Here is a 15,846-nt window from a genome sequence, read left to right as displayed (position 1 = left end):
GGGGATAAAAAAAAAAAAAAAACCTTGAAGTCTCGTAATAAATTAAAAAACAAAACAAAACAAACAAACCAAAAAAAAAAAAAAAAAAACCCTGAAAGATATATTGGAACAAATGAGTTTGTGGTATTCTCATTTATATTAATTATCATCATAATTTCTTCCACGGTTCAAATTGATTAATTCAAATTTCTTTTCCCAGGAGCCCATAAATTAATAAATAGTCCCTATGGACATATTCTCTTTTGAGGTAAACTATTAAGTAAACACACAGCTCCACAAATGTATCACATGGAAAATTACTTCCTCTAAGGAGCTTGCTATCTAAAAGGTGTGAGTGATAGAAAGCAGAAACAGAATACATTTGTCACTCCCATTAGCATTATTAGTGCTAATGAGAAAGTACATGAACAAGAACATACACCTCTTAATTTGAATGTGTTACAAATAGAGAGTAGATTAGTCACAGCTACCCAGATTAAATTTTAGCACTTAATACTGAAATACTACAAGAGGCAATGCTTACAGTGGTTTTGCAGCAGAATTTCAGCTATTTAATTACAGTTTTCAAACCATTTAACACCTCTTGGCACACAGAAGCTAGATGTGTGTATGAATGTGTGTTATTCAGACAGTTCAAGATTTTAGGTATAACTCAATTATCTGGCATCCCAGGGAAATAAAGTGCTCCATTTAAGTGCATTTTCTATATAACTGAAGCTTCTATCTTCATGCATCCTAAATCCCTGATTAAATCTGTGGCCATCTGTAAAGGAAATCTTTCCTCGGAGTATTTCATTTCCCTGTCTCCTTACAGGCAATTGGACAGAAAGTAGTGAAGTGCTTCCAAGTTGTTTTGCTTTATGGATGAATCAAGGCCATCATTAGGAATATTCACCAGGGGCACGTGGGTGGTTCAGTCAGTTAAGCATCTGACTTCAGCTCAGGTCGTGATCTAACAGCTCATGAGTTCCAGCCCTGCATCAGGCTCTGTGCTGACAGCTCAGAACCTGGACCTGCTTTGGATTCTGTGTCTCCCTCTCTCTTTGTCCCTTCTCGACTTGTGCTCTGTCTCTCTCTGCCTCTCAAAAATAAATAAACGATAAAAAAAAATTCTAAGGAATATTCACCACTGAAGCACTTTCATACAGTTCTTACTTTCTATATTGTGTCTTTTCCTTCAATATCAAGCAGTTAGCAGTCATTTCTCCCAGGATCACAGTGATGGCTTCCAATTTACAGATTCCATTATTCACTCCAGTCTTGGGATTTGTTGCATCTTCCACGGACTGGTGGAGCAAATAACCAAACATGTTAAGAAATATAGTCAAGGGGCGCCTGGGTGGCGCAGTCGGTTAAGCGTCCGACTTCAGCCAGGTCACGATCTTGCGGTCCGTGGGTTCGAGCCCCGCGTCAGGCTCTGGGCTGATGGCTCGGAGCCTGGAGCCTGTTTCCGATTCTGTGTCTCCCTCTCTCTCTGCCCCTCCCCCGTTCATGCTCTGTCTCTCTCTGTCCAAAAATAAATTAAAAACGTTGAAAAAAAAAAATTTAAAAGAAATATAGTCAAGCCTTTCCATCTGGCAGAGCCATCAGCTCATAGGAAAGCCAAGATGGGCACCTACATGTACATCCAGAAGCTATGGAGGAAGAAGCCATCCAATGTAATGCATTTTCTTCTCAGAGTGCTCAGCTGCCAATACCACAGGCTCTCTGTGGTGCGTCCCACAGAGGCCCCCCGCCCAGCCTGGCCCAATAAAGAATGAAGACTGGGGTACAAGGCCAAGATTCATGTGCATTGTGGTGGCTGCAAACGCTCAGTGCCTAAGGGTGCAACCTATGGCCAATTTGTCCATCATGGTGTTAACCAGCTAAAGTTGCCCCAAAGCCTTCTATCTGTTGCAGAGGAGTGAGCTGGACACCACTGTGGGGTTCTGAGAGTCTTGAACTCTTACTGTGTTGAAAAGATTCCACGTGCAAATTCTTTGAGGTTATACTCATTGATCCATTCCATAAAGCTATCAGAAGAAATCCTGACAGCCAGTAGATCACCAAGCCAGTCTATCAGCTCAGGGAGATGTGAGGGCTGACACCTGCAAGCCACAAAAGCCATGGCCTTGGAAAGGGGCACAAGTTCCACTAGACTATTACTGGTTCTCGCCAAGTGTCATGGAGAAGAAGCAATACTCTCCAGCTCCGCCGTTACCACTAATATAAGCAATGCTTGTAAAATTCTTACCTAAGAAACAATTTAGGTCAAAAAAAAAAAAAAAATACACACACACACACACACACTCAATAGGCATCAATAGGGCTAGAAATGGGGGCATAAGGAAAAAAGCATACGGTTTTATTATTCTTATTAGTACCCAAATTCAATGAGCAAAGTATTTTGCATTTACCCTGTCAGTTTCCATTTTTAGAGAAGACAGCAGGGGAACTCATAAGGACCCCAGACTCCACAGGTAAGATACAGTTCAAACACAACCAGAGAAGCCAATTTCTCAATGACGGATATCCTTCAAAATAATGTAAAGCTGATGCTTCCCAATCATAAAGGTGGGCCTTACTTTTAGGCGGGCCCATTTTCATCCCTTCTTACATGATTCCATCTGCTAAAGGTATCATGCTCTGTGTGTTCAAACCAAAAAGATTATGATGAGGCAGCAATTCTTTGGATTCTTTCCTCAAATTTTTGACTATATCCAACATAAGAAGTGGCCAATGTCACTACTTACAACACCAGTTCTTACCTTTGTAGTCATCCTCGACGACAGTACTTAAAAGAAGGCACTAGATTCCTTACAACTTCACACGGTGGGAGTGGGGGTGGGGGACTAGCTGCAGTTACTGCTTAGGCATCCCTATCTATGCACCACTCCCGAGGCCATCCTCAGCTATGCTCCCTCTGCTAAGACTCCCTGCTGCTCAGCATAACCACACTTCAGCTCACATCAATGCCTTTCCTTGTCCTCTTCAAAACATCCCCTCTGAGACCATCAGCCACTCATTGGAACAGCTACTCCTAGACTGGGGTTCTTTCTACAGGTGCTCTGCTTGTCTACATAGATTTGTAACTGGAGATTCCATCTCTTCAACCACAGCCTCATTTTCCTCTTTTTATCCTCCTTAACAAACTCTCTCAAACCTTCCACCTTCACCAACCAATTGCCCACCTCCTAGGGACGCCGGGTTCTCCACATTGCTGGGGACACCAAAAATTAGGAATTCAACCCTGTTCCCCTTAATGGCATCACCTCCTCTGCTTTTCTGATTGCGTTTCTGGCAAACCGCTGGGATAGACGGATGGTCAGACAGGGCAGGGATCTAGTCAGGGAGCATGAGGTATTTATGAAGACAACAGGGCAACGTGGCAAAGCACTAACAACAGCACTTGGATTCCCATGTCCAACTGTGGAATCTCAATATAGATCTCCCAAACCTTGTTAACACTGCCAAACACAACTACGGGAATCGTTATCTACAGAAACGTTAACAGGACTACACTGATGAGGTTACAAAGCACATGTCTCATCTCTGTGAACTTCCAGAACAAACCTCTGAAGTAACTATGGTCATTTGAAAGATGAGGAAACAGATTCAGGGACACCGGATAGTGGCCGAAATCATTTATTTAATGAGAAGAGCTCGGGAGCAAGTCACCCTGAGTCATCTGACCTCCTCCAGTGTCACCCCCATAACAATTCTAGGCCTATGTTTGTTGACAGGGACCATCCAGGAGGCATACACTTGTTTCTAATGAGGTCAAGAGATGCTTGGAGAAGGGAAGGCAGAAAGTCACACAAGGCAGAAGAGGGGAACACTATTACATTCATTAAAAAAATCCTTACAGTGACTTGTTTATCGTCCTTGATAAAGATGAGAACGAGTGTTGAAATAACTTATTTATGATGTATAACAGTTTAATGGAGTATAAAGTAGACTCTCTTTTTTACAGTTAGTGGGGTTCTTAATGTTGCCATATCCAGACTGAGCCTGTATCCTACTCATCCAGACTTTTGACAGAAGCATCAATTTTCTAAATTGTTCTCTAACAACTACAAGAAAGAAAATCACTCTCAGTGTTAATAATTGCAATTCTCTGAAGATACTAAAGAACCCACTATAATTTCACATCGTTGAATCCTGTGGCTTTATACATCAGAAAAATTTTCAGACAGTTTCTCCTGTGTGCTTTTAATACTAAAAGAAGATATCTATATGAAATACATTGAAGAGCTAAAAATGATATGATGGGATCCAGACTAGTATTACAGACTTGAAAGTGCTGTACGACAACATCCATAAAACATGAAGAGAGCAAAACACATCACACAAATGTCCTCTGAAAAAGCAAACAAGTACTTCTCTTTGTTCATAATGACAACAGGAAGAGTTAGCTAAATGAAGTTCACAGGTGAACCTCAATAAATAACAAACTGATGTTATTTATTAATAACAAAACCCACATTACGTATGATGTCTACTGCCAGGCATCTGATTGGCTGCAAGGGTCAAAAAACTTCCAGACATGCAAGAGTGATAAACGGTTTAGTAGCAAATAGCGAGAAGAGACTCTAGCAAACAATAAGAGAAGAAAAGAGAAAGGATAAGGAATAAGTATGAATAGATCCTTAAAGAATAAACTACCAAATATCTAAAGCAATATTAGGAGCACAAAAATTTCTATTTACATATACATTCCAAATACTACATGAAGGTATTTCAAGGCACAAAGAATAACCAAGGGTCTCAAGTATGAAAATACTTAATGAAAAGAGACTAACATTCATTGTGAAGAAGAGATGAATTGTATCAATAAAGAAATTTTAAAAATTAATGGCCATGACTAGGGAACTGCCTTGATAAATTTTTTACAGTGTAAATCTACAATAATTTAGATAATGTGATATTAGTTCAAGAATTGGCAAATATAGCAGACAAACAGAATTCAACACCAGAAACAGCCTTAATTCTACATTAGAACTTGGGTATGAAATAGCCAAGATATCTCTGAGGAGAATGGATACATTATTTATTTTAAAAACTGCTACTGGCAAAACTGTCTAGAAAAACTTCATACCATATGCCAAAATAAATACAAGAATGAATAAAAATTTCACTGTAAAAAACTCAGAACAAAGTAAAAAATACAATAAAACTAATTAAATCTTACAGACAGACAAACCTTTCTAAGCATATACTCACTATAAAAAGTGATAGATTTGACTTTCTAAAAACTGAAACAAATTTTTTTTAATGTTTACTATTTTGAGGTGGGGGGAGCAGAGAGAGGGAGACCCAGAATCCAAAGCAGGCTCCAGGCTCTGAGCTGTCAGCACAGAGCTGGAAGCGGGGTTCAAACTCCCAAACTGTGAGATCATGACCTGAGCTGAATCAGACACTTAACCGACTGAGCCACCCAGGCACCCCATAAACATAAAAATATTTGTAAATCCTGTAAAAAAAGGTTATGAACGGGCAATTCAAATTAGCAGTGTGTGTATAAAAACAAAAACATTCAAATATACCCTTTGACCCAACAAATTTGCTTCTAGAAATTTATCAAAAAAACAGAAAATACATCATGGATATCTGCAAAGATTTAGCCCACGGGTACATTCTCCTATCTTTGTTGATAAAATTTAATTAAAACAGGAACAACATCCAAAAATAAGGAAATGGTCAAATATCCAAACTATACATCCATGAAAAGACTCCCACAGAAAAGTAATAATGGAGAAAAAATATGCACAACCTATTTCTGTATTAAAAGATTTTAAAATAGTAATACAATATGAGCCCTAACCTGTACCCTCCTGCCCCACATGCACACTCCCCAAAAGTTTGTGTATGTATGCATACGTATGTCTACATATATAATGGCAAAAAACAGGAACCATACATAAAATATGAACAGTAGTTAGTCTTCAGGAGTGGTAGGGTATGGATATCTTGCTTTTTCAATATCATCAGTACAAATTTTTTACAATAAACATTTGGTTTTGTTTTATGTTGATGTAATCATCTATATATTACATAATTTTCTTCCAAAATGGAAGCCTACTCTAAACTTTCTTTTGTTGAACTCACTCCTTATCAAGACAGAGAATTTCTTCATTAACTTTATAGACAGTTCCTGTAACTTACGAAAATTTGTCAGTTGATTTCCTTGGTTTTCTAGGTACAAAGCCTGCAAATAAGGGACATTTTACTTCCTCTATGTTTTCTCTTCCATTTTTTGCTCTTACCTAACAGTACTGGTTAGTACTTCCAGAACAAAATAAATAATGGACATCTTATGCTGCTCCTGACTTTAATGGGAATGCTTCTTTTAAATCACCATTAGGAATCACAATGGCATCTTGGATTTTAGGGGTTTCTTTCAAAATCAATTTTTAAAAAGGCTCATCTTAAGAGCATACACTGTTGCCTCAAACTAAAAGGAATTAATTAAATATGCACAATAATGTAAAATTAACCTGAAATAACACTTTTCAAATAAGGCATGGTATTCCAGAACTCTATATTTTGTGTCAAAGGAATATAACACAGTAGATTAAATTTCTTCAATACTGTGTGTATATTAACACACACATACACATCTGTCTCTACACAAACGCAAACACACACACAGACACACACACACACACACACACACACACACACACACCCCAAAGGGGTTGTCAAGCCCCTAAATGAATTCCTGTATTTTACTGAAAGTTAAAATAATACACGTTAGTAAATGACCTCAAACTTCTTTTCTTTAAAAGTGATGTAAATGAAGAAAAGGGAAGAGACTGAAAGAAAACATGCAAGAGCAAGCTGGACACATAATGTTAACATGAAGAGTAAACAATCATTCGTCTAACACTCAAAGATGTAAATTCAAGCTGCATTAATAAAATTTGTTTTAAAAGAACTTTCAAAAAGAAAAATTAAGCTGTTTAGATAACTACTGAAGATGCACTAAAATGTAGACCTAAATGCAGACCTAAAATTTAGATGCACTAAAATGTGCCTACTGACAGACAGTAGGCACACAAAAAGTGCTCACAATATCTTCTGAATTAAATTTGAAACCTCAATCTATGCCAGTCAGCAACTATACTAATAAGCACAGGAGATTCTATGATGCATAATCTTCAGAGGGCAGACTTACAAAGGTCACATAAATATTTTTATGGAAAATGATAAACAGAACCATCTGTATACACACACTATCCAAAGAGCCACCAGGAATCATAAAATGGGTAAAAATAGGTATTACATCCAACACTGTTAAGTTTATACTGATGATTACTATATTTGGTCTTGATAAGATATGTTCAGTTACCCATAGGAGAATAATTTGACTAAAAACTTTGGTTGGCCTTTTTTGGGGAAAGAAAACAATGAGAAATTCAAGAGTATCTCAATATTTTTGGAATGTACCTGATTTGCTGAAAATCAGCACCAAAGAGGGCCTGGAACAGGGTAGCCACTCATTAAATGTTTTTTGGAATAAAAATCAGCCCATTTTAGAGCCTTATGATTGGAACATCACTTAAAACTCTTCTTGTGACCTTGGTCGGTTTGGCTGAGAGGCTGAGTTCATACTGGACTTTCATGTCATTTAAGGCTTCACTCTGTTTGGAAATGCCAAAGGCTAAATTTATTCCAACAGGTCAGAATTAACTCCAAGAATTTAATGACTGATTCCATATTCTAATTTTATAAATATACAGGCAGAGTAAAAATTTGTATATATCAAGCTAAGGTCTAAAGTGAGAGGATTCTGGGGTGCCTGGGTGACTCAGTCGGTTGAGCATCTGACTTTGGCTCAGGTCATGATCTAACTGCTCAGGAGTTCAAGCCCCGCGTCAGTCTCTGTGCTGACAGCTCAGAGCCTGGAGCCTGCTTCAGATTCTGTGTCTCCCTCTCTCTCTGCCCGTCCCCTGCTAGCACTCTGTCTCCCTTTCTGTCTCTGTCTCTCTCAAAAATAAATAACCATTAAAAAAAATTTTTTTAATAAATAAAAGTGATAGGATTCTATTTCAGTGCAAACTTATCTCTGTTATTAGTGTGCTTATAGCCTGATACATATATTTTATTGTATAAATGGATGAGTGAATAAATGAACAAATTAACATTATAATCTGTTTAGATAATGTCTCTAATGAGAAGAAATGTCTGAATTGTATGTTCTTTTGTTTTTTAATGTTCAAATCCACAATAACCTTTATACCACCATCTTAAAACTTTTACCAAGCTGTTTTATCAGTTGTCTACTCTACAAAAGAATGTACATGAATCAGCATTCTTTTTGCTAAACAAGAACCACTTTTACCCATTCTTGAGACATGAGCTACTGAGTATTTATAAGATAGACCACTCTATTAAAACACTAGAAAATCTAATGAACACTGTTGTTTTTTATATAAAATTAATGTTTTAACACAAGCTGACAAAAAATAACTTAATAAAATAACTTTCTTACCTCACTACTATTAGTGCTTTAAATTTATTATGTAGTATCATAGTTGAAGGCATAATTTTATTAATCAAAAATTAAATGAAACAAACCACGTAGCACAAATAACCAGAAACAAAGGGTATGTTATCTCAATATCTAAGCACGCCTATTTGGCTTTTGTACTAATTTATTTTCCTTCCTGCTTCCTTACCAAAGCAAATTCAATAGTATTTTCACTTTATTTTAAAACTTTACACAAGAAGTTCAGGGAAAGAAAAGAAAAACAAACGAAAAATCTCTGATGGCATTAAGAATGCAAAATAGTTTTGGGCGCCTGGGTGGCTCAGTCAGTTGAGCATCTAAACTTCAGCTCAGGTCATGATGAGTTCGAGCCCCATGTTAGTCTCTGTGCTTACAGCTCAGAGCCTGGAGCCTGCTTCGGATTCTGTGTCTCCCTCTCTCTCTCTGCCCCTCCCCCACTCGCACTCTGAGTCCCTCAAAAATAAAAATAAATATTAAAAAAATTTTAAAAGAATGCAAAAGTTTCTAAAATTAGAGCCTTAAAAACTTGAGATATCAAGTTCAAAAGAAATAGGGAAATGAGAACCATAGTTTTAAGTTTAAATAAAGACCATTAAGTTTTACATTTAGTAGATACAGAAAGACTCAAATGTTTAGTGTAACTACTGAGCACTTCAATTTATTTTTGAAAGTTGTATTTTCCAAGCAAAGTAAATTGATAGTGCACTAAGTATATCGTTTATTTGACGGTGTTAAAATAATATCATTGCATTTGATAATATGGAACTACATGATGATTATGTTTAAGATAAGCACAAAAACCTGACGGCCAATTTTCAAATGTTAAACTGTAAAAGAAAAAAATCTATCAGGTACCCAATTTATATAATTAAACATTGAGTAAAGTTTGATTTCCTCTGGTGTGTGTCAGTTTAATTACTATATTTCAAATATGACATACAGATGATCAGTAAAAACTCCAAAAGGACTATCATCATAAAATAAAACTGTGACAGTGATCCCCCAAACAGTCACAAAACACAGCCCTTAGGAAAAAGACATAGGGGCAAATCCAAAGGTAAGAGGATAAATAAATACACAAATTTTGTAATGTCATTATCAAATAATAAAACTAATATTTTAAACAAACATACACATCAGGCTGAGAGATCCTATTTTGGAACTTTCTTCCTAGCCTTCCAAAAACTCAAGAAAATTGGTCTAATGACTTTACAGTTACTCCTTGTATCGAATTGAAAATATTATTACAGTTCTATCACCCAATAGCCTTGATTCTAAATGACTTCAGCCTGTTCCCAAAATATCAAATCTATTCTCAGCTGATGAAGATTTATCACTTTGGAGGATATTCAAAGGATGTGCTTTTAAAGGCAATTCTTAGAAGAAGGGGAAAAAAGGAAGAAAAGAAAGAAGGTGGCGGGGCAGGGCAGGGGAGGATGGGGCAAGACTTTGAGCAGGGCAGTTCTAACAGAATCAATACAACAATTTCAGGGAGGCTCTGTAGAAGGAAGAACACTTACTGTGTGATTTCAGTTTATTTTTAAACAATTCTCATTACATGCCAGTCATACTTCTACAGGCATGAATTGGTTGACAGTAGAGATTCTTCTGTATTTACATGACCAACAATGATACCAAATTCAAGAAGAAAAATTTTCTATGGGAAATCAGTCACTAATGTTCAAATAACATACGTCTACTCAACATAATGTATAAGTGGCTTTTTTACTTCAAGATTTTTTTCCTCCATTTCACAACTGACAATTGACTTTCTCACAGCTAAAACTTTAAAATGGCAAAACAAATTTTGAAGACATTTTCTGTAATTAAAAACGGCTGCTTAGATGCTGAGAGAGAATTTTTCAAGAATAATGTTGCTTTTCACTTTTCCCTTCAAACACTCAAATGAAAGAGAAATGAGTTGAAATCAAGTGATTAGAATTCCATTTCGTCCATCACCCCTTTTCAAAATTTCTTTAAAGAATCTAAATTTTACTGACAACTTTTTATCACTATAATATCTAGGAAAATAATAGTATTTGGTGTTTTCAAAAGAATATATGTAATCAAAAAGTCAATATGATTTATAACCGCAAAGGAGTTGTCAAGGAATGTTAAATACTAAATACTTTTTAAATTGGCTTCACATCAGAAAGCTCAAGCAAGTATCAGTCTTGAAGACCTTGTAATTTTGTCAGACTGAGAACTCCTCATAATATCCATCTCACCTTTATCGATAGTTGGGCCTCTGATGTTTAGCTCGGCTCATTATCATGGGGGATTGGCACATAGGGAGAGGGGGTATTTCCTAGCTTACTTTGATGCTGGATGGGGACTAGTAAGTAAGTTCTGACCAAAGTAGTATCTGTACCTTGCAGGACTCATCCTAGTCGAGAAGGGATATATCCCTACTTCCCCTCTGCCCATGACACTGTCCCATTGTATGGAACGTGAAAATGTGCTTTCTTAGACCCTATGGATGAAGACTAACCATAAACATATACTAATATAAAATTTAAAATTGCAAGTTCCATATTTTAGTAAGCCTATACTTATTTGCCTAAGTAGTGTTAACAGTAATTGTTGCAGAATGTAAAAATGTATGTGATATCCTCCAGAAATGGATAATACCTTTTCCCAATTCAGTCAAATGGCTTTAAATTTTAAGTAGTCTCATTTAAAAAAAAAAAACAACAACAAATCTAGAACAATGTACAAATGACCTCAAAAAGTATCAATATTTCAAATAAATTTTTAAGAACTCATATCTTAGAGTAATTCAAATAAGTCTTAAGACCTTTGAAAATCAAATTCTTTGATTCTGAAGGACCAAGAAAAGGATACAGAAACAACATGGTCTCCCCAAAAAGGTGTAAGATTTCAGTATAGGTAAGACTACAAAAATCACCCCAGAGGAGGCAGAGAAGAATTCAAACAATATTCAATAAAAGGACTTAAAAGACAGATCCAACTCAGAAGCCCCAGCCCTTCCAATTGTCACCTGCACAAACATGGCCGTATCTGAGTTCCTCCTGGAGGGTCTCAATTTTGCTTTGAGAAATAGGTAACAGGTGCCCAGTCTACTTCACAGTGCTGTTGTAGACATTAAGTATGGAAAAAACATTTTATAAATGGATCCAAAAACTGATCCTTTGCAAATATAAGGAACTATTATTCAAATAGCTATGTGTACATGCTAAAATACACACTGGCTTTCATTTTTAAAAAGTAAAGAAAGTCATTTGTTTAAAAAAAAAAAAAACACGTCACTGTAAATGCATTCATATTTAAAAATCTAATAAAGATCTCCTCTCACCTGCACTTGGCATTTCAGGAAAAAGATGGCTTAATTTGCTGCTCTGAAGATTTCCCCCTCACAACTAAATAAATAACAAGGCTAATATTTACCAGTATTATGTAAAAATGACATACAACCAACAAAACATTTCTCATCTTATAAGATGAGAAAAACATTGATTCCATGATTGATCATAAAATAGAATGTGAAAGACAACCAAAGGACCATCCAAACACATATCAGAAAGCCTAGGGTGGCAGTAAGGGGGCTAAGAAACCACACAATTTTTTAAGTTTAGATTTTTATTTAAAAATTTGTTTTGTTAATTATTTTCCAATGTCTGAAAAAATAATTCCCAGATAGTACATTAAGTGCTGTCAATTGTGTTACACTGTATAATATGTTGCTATGTGGTTTCTCCATTTTATCAAAATTACATTTGAGAGAATGAAAACCATTTGTCTACATTTAAAATTCCTCATCTCTACAACTCAATATTTTTCCTTGATGCATTCTAAATGCCCTAGTAGAAATTATTTTGAAAAGAAACCATTAAAGGTATGCTAATGACTCTGAATTGTGACAGATGCTGTGGAAACAGGCCTGTTGGCTGAGGCACAGCACCATTAACTATCTATCATAAAGTACTCTGGACTTGCTCATTTATTACTGCTGCGTTGCTCAAGGGGGGAGAAAAACAGCAAGAGTTTCTCTTTCTGAGGCAAAAATCATAAGCCACTCACTTATTCTAATGTCATGATCCCCACTGTTTGTCTGCATGATAATTAGGAAAATCAGAAGTAATGAAATATTGCTTTAACAACGTGATTGGAATTAAACCATTAAAAAGGCCAAGGAGAAAGTTCCATGTGCTTACTAACTGATGAGTCTCCAACACTAGACACCCACTGCAGGCAAAACATATCCTATTTCCTAGGAGTGAATCAAGGTGTGGAATTGCAAGCCTCACAGGGAGGGGCGGGGGCGGGGGAAGAAGAGAAGAATTAAGGAGGAGTGGAAACAACACATTGTTATTCGGAGAACCTTCCCTTACAACCTGTTAAGAATATTTGTTGATCACCCATTTTGAGAAGAAACACTGACCCAGCCACTGTGGGAATCAAGAAGTAGACAAGTGCGTTTTTACAAAGTGAATGCATGCATGTTAGCTCACTGGATCCTACCAAGAAGGCTTTAAAGAAAATACCATGCTGCTTTTGGAAGAGAGGAAACTGAAGCGCAGCTACAAGCAAGGGGACTGACTCAGTATATCTCAGGCTCATTAGCTGAAGCGCCCAGAGGTCAGGTCTTCTGTCTTTAAGGCCAGTACTCTTTTCTCAAAGACCAAATACGAAAGAAGTGATATGAAGCGGGGAGGGACGAGAGGTAGGATGGGTGGGGATAGTTTCGTTAAATCTCTACAAAAATATGAAGACTATGACTACTGTACAACATGTTTCAGATAGTTGTTACAGTCACATTACATGGAAGACGCTTGAAAACGGATATGGGCGTCCACGCCTTGGCGCACCCAACGAACAGTCTTGTTCAGCTTACACAAAAGGCTATCCGACCACAGGGCTGCCAGGTACCAACAAGAGGAGGAGAGGGCCTTGTTTCTCTCACCTCCATCAGTTGTTCACAATGAAGGTTGGACATAAAATCCTGTGTTTTAGACCTCGTGAAGATAAAAAGCTTCTGCACTGCCAAGGAAACAATCAACAAAACTAAAAGGCAACCAACGGAATGGGAAAAGATATTTGCAAATGACATATCGGACAAAGGGCTAGTACCCAAAATCTATAAAGAGATCACCAAACTCCACCCTCGAAAAACAAATAATCCAATGAAGAAATGGGCAGAACACAGAAATAGACCCTTCTCTAAAGAAGACATCTGGATGGCCAACGGGCACATGAAAAGATGCTCAACGTCGCTCCTCATCAGGGAAATACAAATCAAAACCACACTCAGATACCACCTCACGCCAGTCAGAGTGGCTAAAATGAACAAATCAGGAGACTATAGATGCCAGAGAGGATGTGGAGAAAGGGGAACCTGCTTGCACTGTTGGTGGGAATGCAAACTGGTGCAGCCGCTCTGGAAAACAGTGTGGAGGTTCCTCAGAAAATTAAAAATAGATCTACCCTATGACCCAGGAATAGCACTGCTAGGAATTTACCCAAGGGATACAGGACTACTGATGCATAGGGGCACTTGTACCCCAATGTTTATAGCAGCACTTTCAACAATAGCCAAATTATGGAAAGAGCCTAAATGTCTATCAACCGATGAATGGATAAAGAAATTGTAGTTTATATACACAATGGAGTACTACGTGGCAATGAGAAAGAATGAAATATGGCCTTTTGTAGCAATGTGGCTGGAACTGGAGAGTGTTATGCTAAGCGAAATAAGTCATACAGAGAAAGACAGATACCATATGTTTTCACTCTTATGTGGATCCTGAGAAACTTAACAGAAGACCATGGGGGAGGGGAAGGAAAAAAAAAAAAAGTTAGGGAGGGAGCCAAAACATAAGAGACTCTTAAAAAACTGAGAACAAACTGAGGGTTGATGGGGGGTGGGAGGGAGGGGAGGTTGGGTGATGGGTATTGAGGAGGGCACCTTTTGGGATGAGCACTGGGTGTTGTATGGAAACCAATTTGACAATAAATTTCATATATTGAAAAAAAAATTAAATAAATAAATAAATAAGTAAATACTGAGAACAAACTGAGGGTTGATGGGGGGTGGGAGGGAGGGGAGGGTGGGTGATGAGTACTGAGGAGGGCACCTTTTGGGATGAGCACTGGGTGTTGTATGGAAACCAATTTGACAATAAATTTCATATTTAATTTCATATTTTAAAATTTTATTTTTTAAAAAAATAAAATAAATAAAATAAAATAAAATAAAATAAAATAAAATAAAATAAAATCCTGTGTTTTAAAAATGCACTTGCCCAGGTCCCACCCTGTAACTACCAGTCCACTCAGGCATTTATGTTTTTTACTAGCTTGACAGGGGACATGAGTGACCAGCCAGGCTTGGGAATCCTAGAGTCACAGCCCTTTCTACTGTACCTCCACACACACTTGGTAGAGAAAAAGAGGTCGGAACAAAATTCACAGCTTTAAAAGTAAGCTACAGATTTTATAAGAGTTAAGTGAAGGGCAGAAAATGTAGTAAAGAATTAAACAATAAACAATCCTGTCCAGGAAGGTAATACCAAGCCTGAGAGATTTTTAACTACAGAAAAGGAAAGTACTCAAGACAGCCCTAAATGGATGGATGAGAAGTTCACTTTAACAGAGACAGACTACAATTAGCTCACACCATATAGTGTTTGCTGAGCAAAGGTGCTTGACAAAAGGTGTTATGACACCCCAAGCTCAAGTCTGTATTAACGATTTGCCATTGAAGTCCAAATTATAGACTGTAGTAAAACCAAATGCTCATTACCTGCAGAAAGATTCTAAGTGTCTCCCTTTTCATGGGAGTTGCCCCCTGGCATTCAAGAATAATGATAACCAGGGAGGTGGCAATAAAATACTGCACCTAAAGACCTTTGAAGTGTTCTAAAGAGGTGTTAACTTACGGTCATCTATAAAGTAGAAGTCAATGTGTCCATTATTTACTTATTCTAGAACCACATGGTAATAAATTCAATATTATTCAATACCTGAATTAATAATACCAATAGCTACATAGTCTACCCAGTGAAAAGGACTGTTTAAATAGCAAGTGCTTCATTTATATGTAAAAGCCCATGAATTAATGTCATCTGGACCCTTCATCAAGGACATCTGTCAGTGACACCTAGTCTATAAAAGAACCTTATAGAGTCTTCTACTCTACGTAACTTGTAGCAAACTTACTAAGTGATTATAACCTTCTCAAGTGCTTTGAGTTTAATATATTGCCAGGAGGTGTTCAAGTTTAATGGAGACTCTAAAGATACCAACCACAGCATGTAGGAACAGGGCCCTGTCACCTACTGGCCTCAGGGGTAGTGCTCCCACCCCTCCCCCAGCTAGGTTCCCATGTCCTCTTA

The 15,846-nt window shown here is 37.2% G+C and overlaps 1 protein-coding gene and 1 pseudogene across 3 annotated transcripts in view; one reads left to right on the top strand and one right to left on the bottom strand.

The window, feature by feature from the left end:
* Positions 1-15,846, bottom strand: part of CHCHD3 (coiled-coil-helix-coiled-coil-helix domain containing 3) — a 288,454-nt gene that overhangs the window by 147,222 nt on the left and 125,386 nt on the right. The gene's annotated exons all lie outside the window — the stretch shown is intronic.
* On the top strand, positions 1,608-2,206 carry LOC131508318 (large ribosomal subunit protein eL15-like; annotated as a pseudogene).

This window comes from Neofelis nebulosa, chromosome 4, assembly GCF_028018385.1.
Source record: "Neofelis nebulosa isolate mNeoNeb1 chromosome 4, mNeoNeb1.pri, whole genome shotgun sequence".
In the NCBI taxonomy this organism is placed as follows: Eukaryota; Metazoa; Chordata; class Mammalia; order Carnivora; family Felidae; genus Neofelis; species Neofelis nebulosa.
This window is presented reverse-complemented; position numbering and strand designations above follow the sequence as displayed.